The following is a 9,163-nucleotide window of genomic DNA, read 5'->3' as shown; positions in this document are numbered from 1 at the left end:
CAGGGATTAAACCCAAGGGTGCTTAAACACTGAGCCACATACCCAGTCCATTTTTTAAACTTTTTACTTTTTATTTTGAGACTGGATCTCACCGAGTTGCTCAGGACCTTGCTAAGTTGCTGAGGCTGGCTTTGAACTTATGATCCTCCTGCCTCAGCCTCAGGTGTTCACCACTGGCTTCTTCCTGTCTTTTTCAATGCATCCTTTCTTATTGTTATTCTAAAACCAGGCACTAAGATCTCTTACCTGGCTTCTTTTGCTTTTGTGAAGGTAATTTGATAAGTGAATAGCCTCTATGCATGTATAAGTCTGTCAGGATGAATCTAACTCTGTATAAAAGCTCTAATTAAAAAAATTGGTGAGTCTATGCAAAGACAATTACTAGGAAATCTTACTCAGCTGCCATCTTATTCCACCCAATTTTGTCTCAGATTGCCAAAGCTTTCTAAAGTTTTATTTTTTTAAACATTTTATTTTATGTTGGCTCCCTCTTGTAGCTAGCTTTTGGCTTTCTATTGCCTATTTAAGCAGGTGTATTTGGGAAAATCTCCGTAAAGTTTATATATTTTACAAACATAAGAATCTCATCTCATATTTCAAACCTTCCTTTCAGCAAGGAAGAAGCATGTAGCCTTGGATCTACCAACAAGGAACACTATGGGCATATTTGATTCAAAACTTATTAGGGTAAGAAAATAAAACAAGTAGGAACCATCCATCCTACCTGTTTTTTTTTTTTTAACAGAAGGAACATCTAGCATTCAGTGAAAAGGACAGCTAACTGTCATACAAATGTCATTAGTACTAGGAGTGATAATGGCAGTACTGCTGGTGGCAGTTGCTCTCAATGCTGCAGCAGCCCTTCTCCAATTATGACAATTGTGCCTCTTGGTGTGGACACATTTTCCAGGCCCCATAAAACTCAAAACTGAGTTATAAATCTTTTATTTAACTATTGTCTCTTAATTAGCCAGAATGGGTTTATTGTTCAGAGATGGTTGTTTCTGTTACATCCCTTTGTACTGTTATTATTTTTTTAACTAAGCATAAGGTAAACATTTTTGAGTAACAGGGAGTTATGGTCAACTTAATTACAGTTGCTTGAGCAAATCAATAGAGACTTGGTATGTACTTCTTGGTCTAGCAAGTGTTTTTGTTAAGAGGGAAAGGAGGGCTGGGGTTGTGGCTCAGTGGTAGAGCACTTGCCTAATACATGTGAGGCACTAGGTTTGAACCTCAGCACCCACAAAAATAAATAAACAAAGGTATCTGTCTATCTACAACTAAAAATAAAAAATGGAAAAGAAAGAGTAATAGCATGCTTTCATTTGGTATGAACAGGAATACTTCAGGAGTTCATTTCAGTTCTATGTCAGTTCTCTTATTCTCTAAGCTAAAGAAAAAGCCTTAATCATCTCAAAAATTTTATATTAAAATAAATTTTATTTTTATAGTAAATTTTAATGAATTCAATAAATTTAATTTTAATTAATTTATTATATTAATAATGCATGCTGATAAAAAACTGTTGAAAAGGAAATAGTAAGGACTATAGATTCCTTGAAAACAAATATAATTTAGTTTCCAAGGTAGATGATTAGGATAATATAGTATGTTGCATTACTGTTTACCATATCCACCACAATTTCCTTGTTTTGGTGGCGGGGGCCGGGGGTGCTGGGGATTGAACCCATGGCTTGTTGCATGCTAGGCAAGTGCTCTACCACTGAGCTACATCCCCAGCTCTCTTTTTACTCTTTCTGTGGAACAATGTACACCCTTATGCTTTGGATATGGATTGGGTCATATGACTTATATGTAGAAGTGATTGATCTCTTAGGAGAAAAGTTCATGGCCTGAGTGTGCTTTGTTATTTCTATGCTAGGGGTTTGTTTAATCAGCCACTAGACTATCAATACCTTAGGTAGAGCTATGGTCTACCTGGCTTCTTTAATAAGGTCATATCTGACCTATGATAGATATGTGAAGGGAAGGAGAAACACATCTTAGTTTGGTAAGTCATTGTGATTTGTGAGTTGTTATAGTAGCAAAACAGTCTAAAATGACTGATAAAAACTATTTTATAATCAAGCAATTAGTTTTTATTTGTTAACGGTTCATAGTTTTGAAAGTGATAGATCTATAGAAATCATCATACATATAGAAGAATGTTTTGTTAAATGTTTGTTTAAGTTTTCTGAACAACTGTACTCAGATGTGCTATGTGAAAAATCCTTTTTTTTTTTTTAACTCGTTCTTTTAGATATACATGACCGTAGGGGGTGAGGATATAGCTTAGTTGGTAGAGTGCTTGCCTCACATGCACAAGACCCTGGGTTCAATCCCCAGCACCAATACATACATACATACATTCATACATACATACATATATATATATATATATATATATATATATATATACATACATACATACATAAAATAGATATATATGACAGTGGAGTGTATTTTGATATATTATACATACATGGAATATGACTTATTCTAATTAGGATCTATTCCTGTGGTTTAATGTGGAGTTTCACTGGTCATGTATTTATATATGAACATAGGAAAGTTATGTCCAATTCATTCTACTGTCTTTCCTATTCCCATCCCTCTCCCTTCCCTTCATTCACCTTTGTCTAATCCAATTAAGTTCTATTCTTCCTTCCCCCTCCCTTATTGTGAGTTACCATCCACATATCAGAGAGAACACTTGGCCTTTGGTTTTTGGGGACTGGCTTATTTCACTTAGCATGGTATTCTCCAGTTCCATCCATATTGTGGCAAATGCCATAATTTCGTTTTTCTTTATGACTAATATTCTACTGCATATATATATATATATATATATATATATATATATATATATATATATATATATATATATCTCACATTTTCTTTTTGCATTCATCTGTCAAAGGGCACTCAGGATGGTTCCATAGCTTTACTATTGTGAATTGAGCTTCTATAAACATTGATGTGGCTGTATCACTGTAGTATGCTGATTTTAAGCCCTTTGGGTACTTATAAACCAAAGAGTGGGATAACCAGATCAAATGGTGGTTCCATTCCAAGTTGAAAATCCTTATTCTTGTGGTCCAGACAACTTTCTTGAACTTCATTCGATTATCACATCTATGATTCTTATTTTCATAGCACAGTTCTGAATTGTCTTGAGTACAAAAAAACCTTTTATCATTAGTCTGTTATATATAATATACAAAACAAATATGCATTTACCTTACCTCTTACCTCATTAACTTTAAAATAAGGAAAAAAAGATTATCCTAAGAGTTTAACCATAAAATCAGTGAATGAAAAATGCTTTAAAGATAAAGAAAATCAAATTAAAAATAGGGCTATCTCCAGTTTTGTAAGATTTAAATTTATGTGAATAAATGTATACCTAAAATATGAAATCATAGTGGAGTTTATTTAGCTCAGAAAGTAAGAAATGGAAGATGATAAAGACATTGTACATAATGTGGAGTTTCACTGGTCATGGATAGAAAAGACATTGGCTATATCTATCCAAATACTTTGTAAGAAGAATATGGTTTATACATGTTCTTATTGTTGGCATGGAGCCTATAAGCAAACAAAATTGACTTGGTATTATAATTGATCCTTCTTGTTGGATTTCATAGCAACCAAGAAGATTATTGATTATAATTTTGCTTTATGTACAGGACAGTATGTGCTAGTCATTTTAATTGCATGTATTATGATGCATGTAAAATTATTTGAAATTGGAATTCTGGCTTACATACTATTTTCAATTCCCTCTCCTTGACTCCACATGATCTTCCAATCTTTGTGTCAGAAGACTGAATTTATGGACTTCATTACCAGGATCCCTTGTTGTTTGGCTTGTATATTTGACCAATATGTGGTATCAGCAGGAGATCAAAAGGAAAGGGATGAGGCTGAAATTCTGAAATGGTAAAGCAAGCATGGCCAGAAATCTAAAAACTCAAAATAAGAAATGGTTGAAATCAACTTTTTCAAATTCTAAATTAATTCTTACAACAAGCAGATCAATATGCATTGATGAGAAATAGCTGAATTTTGGAAACAGCAGTGATCTCTGTGTTGGCTGAACTTTCTCTATCTCCAGTCCTCTCTGGGGTTCAGAACTTTTAGAGAAGCTCAGAATCATTTTGACTCCTTTAAGTGATTGCTTGGCTTCTGTTTTTCATATCTCCCAAATTTGTGAGGCTACTGATTATCTGTCCTGACTTTATTGGCCTTCATTGTGAAAATCACATGGCGTTATTGTGAGAAAAGTATACAATCTGGAATAAGATACATTTGGGATCTGTTCTGCCACTCACTGGCATGGTTGTCCTGAAATTTTTTCTTAAAGTCTCTGAACCTCTTTTTGTATTATAAAAAGCAGAAAAGAGTCCATCTTGCCCAGTTAATTGTGACTCAAAACACAAAGCATGTGAGGATGCCTGGAAAACTATCAAAGGCTCTGCAAATGTAATAATTGTTCTAAAGTAGTTGCTCCAGGGTACCTAGCTAAAATAAAATGATCAAAGAGGCCTGGTTTTCTGAAAACTGGAGCTACCCATGCTCCCTGTGTCACCCACAAAGCTATTTTCCCCAAAACTCTTCTTTAATAGGTATAAAAAAATTGTACTAAACTTTGAGATAAGGTATATACCCCAGAGAGCCTTATGCACAGCCCAGATCTCATCTACAAAGGAAAACCCTCTTTGACATCCTGCATATTCTTAGAACAGCTCCAGTCCCTGTCATAGAAAAGCTATAAGAACAACATCTGTCCAATCTTCCTTACAGCCAGTGCACTTAGAAAGTGACAGAATAGTGTTTCACGAACATGATTCATTGAATATTCCATTTTCGTCCTTCATCTCTCACATGACACTTAATAATTGAGGAAAAAAGTGTCTCCTATGATGACAGTACATATTGCTACACATTCCATTTAAAGACCCCCAAATCTCATTTCTATAATCTCTATACTCCTGCCCCAGAAAATATGCAGCTCTAAAAAGATACAGTCCCAGATCCAGGAACAGCTGGGAGGAGTCATTGTAGTGGCTTCATAACAATTCTCATACTCAAAAGGGAATGCAGGAACAGATGGTGTCTCTGAAGGGGAAAATGCTTACCCCTTGAAAGCATTTATTGGTAGCAGCAGCCCTTACAGAAAACATAAGGATTGCAAACCATAGGGTGGATTTTTTATTTTAGCTGATGAGGTCACTAACTCACAGGGTCTCTCTTTTCCTAACATAACAGTAAGGGGCTGAAAGAAGAGACACAGAATCCCATGCAAAACTGAAGAGAACTGAAGTGACTCAGCGAGCCCAAGACATCTGATGCCACAGCCCCACTTCCTGTTGACAGACAAAATGAAAAGTTTCACATTCATGAATACATAGGGAAAGCTCAGAAAATAGGAGAGAAAAGGAAGAAGAAACATAGTTTTCCTTCATGTGTATTTCTTCCACATCGCCTCACTTCACCCTTTGGGATTCCCATGTTGTGGCTCTAAAACATAATCTCTCATCAGAGGCAGGCAATCCAAAATCTCTAATCAGTGCTGAGAATCCAAGAGAGCCCTAGAGAGAGCCCTGTGGAGTCCGCAGAATTGGGGAAGAGACTCTCCCTTCTGGCCTCTATTGTCACTTTCTTTTTCTTCTGGAAGTTTCATTGTGTCAGAGCTGTCCCCTTTTAATCTTGTCATCTCCACCCTGTTGTCCATTTGCAAATCTATTTGCAAATTCCTTCTGGTTATCACAATGTGTTGGGAGGTATGGGGGTACACAAGAGTGAGAGATTCATTGTCCTTAAATCAACAGTTTATTTATTAGGCCAACTATTAGTTTGGGGGCATTTACTATGTAAAGGCCACTTTTTTTAGGTGCTGGGTACCTATCACTGAACAGAACAGAAAACAAAAAAACACTCCATGTCCTCTAGACTTTATGTTCTACTGAATTTTTATAATCTGAAATTAAATCTAATTCCAAATCCTTCTTTTGCACCAAAGTGCAATAATGGAATTTGTTTCTTTTCAAAAGTAATAAATTATAATTAAACCCATACTTCTCATTATACCTCACAAGAATCACTTTCATCAGAATCTCGTATCATGGTTGTCAAAATAAAGATTACAGTGTAACAGTGGTCCATTTTATGCCCCTACTGCTCTGTCACTGGAATTTTTTTTTTAAAGGACATGTTTCTTTCACTTCCTCTCTATTAGTCCCCGTCCCTAATCTCAGGGGAAACAGGATTACCTTTCTTCCCCATCCTAGGCAGAGTTATTTGTCCTTGAGCACATACCCACCATAGGAATGAAGTAATTCAGACTTGTGGATGCCACCAGAAAATCTCAGAAATGACTATCTCCCAAAGTAATAAATGAATTACAACTTCAACAAAGAACACGGGGAATGTGGCCTTTGAGTTGCCTCTTTAACCCCTGACCCCTTCCCCTGATGGGCAGAATCACAGCCTCTGGGACAGGAATCCCCTGTGCTTCTCCTTTGCTAGCTAAGCAATAAAACTTCTTTTTCATTTTTCTCAAAACTGTGTCATCTTTATTAGATTGGCATCAGGTACAAGGACAGAACTTTTGCTAACAATAGCAGCCTGGCTCATTAAACTGAGAGTGGGGCTCAGGAACCTTAATGTTCTTAGCATGAATGTTCCCTAAGTTTTAGGGAGGATCTGCTAAATTAAAAGTTTTTTAGGCTCAAATCGTGGACATTCAGGTGCTTTTGTGCAAACTGAAGCCTGAGTCTTGTTCTTCAACCAAAGATATAAGATTAAATGGTAGGGTTCGGGCATTGGCTATAGCAATGTGTCTTAAACTTCTCAACAAAATCACCCAGGGGACAGGCTAATAATAGAGATTCCCAGACCTATTTCACACACATTCTGATACAACGGGTCTGGGATGAAGCCCAGATGATTCATGGGTTACCATCAAAATGTAGTAAACACAGAGCTTTGGGATAAAAGTGTCAGTTAAGAACATCAGACTTATACCATACTTGGAAAAACTATTCAGGAGATTATATTAGTCACTATTATTTCCCCCCAATTTTGTGATATTTTTTCTAATGTGGATTTGGCCCTTTTTGATTCTCCTATTTCTTTCTCTGATAGGTGTACCATTAAAGCTCGTGGTGTGAACCCTGGGCACAAAGAAGATGCTTTCATTAAAAGTCTCATCAGTGTTTATACCTATTACACTGGTTTGTCCTCCACTAGATCATTATATCTTCAAGAGTGGGGACTAATCTCGTTAACCCAGTATCCATCTAGGACCTCTGCTCAGCAGTTTAGAAATTGCTAAATAAAAATTTATTCAATATTAGCCAGGTTAATGGTTTTCTAAGGGATTAGAAAGTGTTTGGATCAAACTTAGCTCACATCTTACAAATCCTCCTCTAGTCTGGTAGTAGATTTTTTACTTTGCCATAAATGAAGCCCCTGATGCTTTGAACAGTATCCTTAACACCTATTGATTTTCATGAATGTCACCTCTGCTCCCCCAATTTGAACAGACAATCACAGAGTACAGGGAGGTGAACTGATTTGAGATCAGAAATGCATTTTAAAGAGATTGCACCTTTTAATTTTGACTGCTGACATGAAGCTCATTACTGCACCCATGGTATAGCATTTAAGTATTAAATAAAAACTATTATGTACCAATATAATATGCTAATAAAATATGGAAAAAATGCAGTTTACAGAAAATGCATTTACATTGGATTCTTTGGTATTTTTAAAGAATCAATAATTGCAGCCCTGAATTTCAACTTAACGTTCAAATTCTACATTCCAGATAGATTTGAAGAAAATATATAAGACTGATTGAAATATGTTAAGCAAGTTTTTTAAAAATACAAAAGCAACATGTCTTGAAGATATCCTTTATAGAAACTTCTCTGATTTTTTTTCCAGCAGTAATCATGGCTACAGTAAGTGAAAAAAGTGGTTCTGATAATAAAATAGAAAACTCTGACAGAGGATTACAACAGAAAGAGAACAGGCAAGCAGACATAGGAGAAGATTCAGATTCTTAAATGGAATAACTATGTGACCTTGGGCAAGTTACCAATGTTTTTAAGGAAATATATGGATGAATGAATGACACTCCATGTTTCCTCCCTTTTAATAGAAGTGATATCAGATGAATAAATATTCAGAAAAGGAGTGATATAAAACAGATATCATGAGTTATAAACTTGTTTATTGACACAGAAAATAAGCTGATATCAGTCATAGTATATAGTCAAACAAAAACAGAAGAAACAAGCTAAACAAAACACAGTATTTATCACAAGAAATTTTTAAGTAGGTTTCTTTCTCATGGCATTTGGAATTTGTATTTTATTTGCATTTATCTCATGAATATGGCTTTTAGAAAGTAGGTTGGCATTTCAATAAATTTTGAGTATCCACAAAACAAGATTTCCTATATAGACTTTGAAGAGTTCCTTAATCACTACCTTAAAGTTCTATGTACACTTGAGTAGAAACTTCTCTATATTTTTTGCACAGAAAAAGTCATCAGTATGCCCAGGTGTATGATGTATTTATATCTAAGTTTGGGGGGAAAAAAAAGAAAGGATAAATCCCGGTCAACGCCCAAATCCAATTTGTTACCTTACTTTCATGTTGGTAGGTGGGGGCAACAAACAGACAATGGAGTTGCTCAGACCCACACAAGAAATTTTGCTTTGGTCCAATTATATATCCCTGAATATGTTATCATTTGACATTAATCTTACCACTTAGTTCTATTCAATTTTCTCCATTTCTCTCTTATTTAGCACATTGGTAATATAAAGCATGGATAAGAATAATAGACTAAGTGGGGAAATCCAGCTCAGTTTCTCTAAATAGCATTCACTTCTCCAAGATGGGGTCAAGATCCCTCTGGATTGATAGAGGGCAGACAGATGCAAGTGGTGGGAACATGGAGTTAAGGGAATAATTCTATAAAATGGGCCCATTGTGCTGACCCCCACATACTTTCTTTCCCAAGAAGCAATTTACCTGCAGCCCTGCCTGGCTTAAGTGGACAGATAAGTCACATTTCTCACAAACTACCTGTTGCATCAGGAGAAAAGCAGGCCCCAAATAATGTCAATAATGTGACACTTTT

General features: G+C 35.7%; 1 non-coding gene across 1 annotated transcript; it reads right to left on the bottom strand.

Moving 5' to 3' along the window:
• Positions 1–1,669: 1,669 nt before the first annotated feature.
• Positions 1,670–1,741, bottom strand: Trnaa-agc (transfer RNA alanine (anticodon AGC)). The gene has a single exon. It is a non-coding gene; the product is annotated as a tRNA-Ala (tRNA).
• Between the last annotated feature and the right edge of the window lie 7,422 nt (positions 1,742–9,163).

Source organism: Marmota monax, unplaced genomic scaffold (genome assembly GCF_021218885.2).
Source record: "Marmota monax isolate L192 unplaced genomic scaffold, Marmota_monax_Labrador192_F-V1.1 WCK01_AAM20220418_F8-fsc00158, whole genome shotgun sequence".
Taxonomy (NCBI): Eukaryota; Metazoa; Chordata; class Mammalia; order Rodentia; family Sciuridae; genus Marmota; species Marmota monax.
The sequence above is the reverse complement of the archived record's forward strand: the minus strand, read 5'-3'. Positions and strand labels throughout refer to the sequence as shown.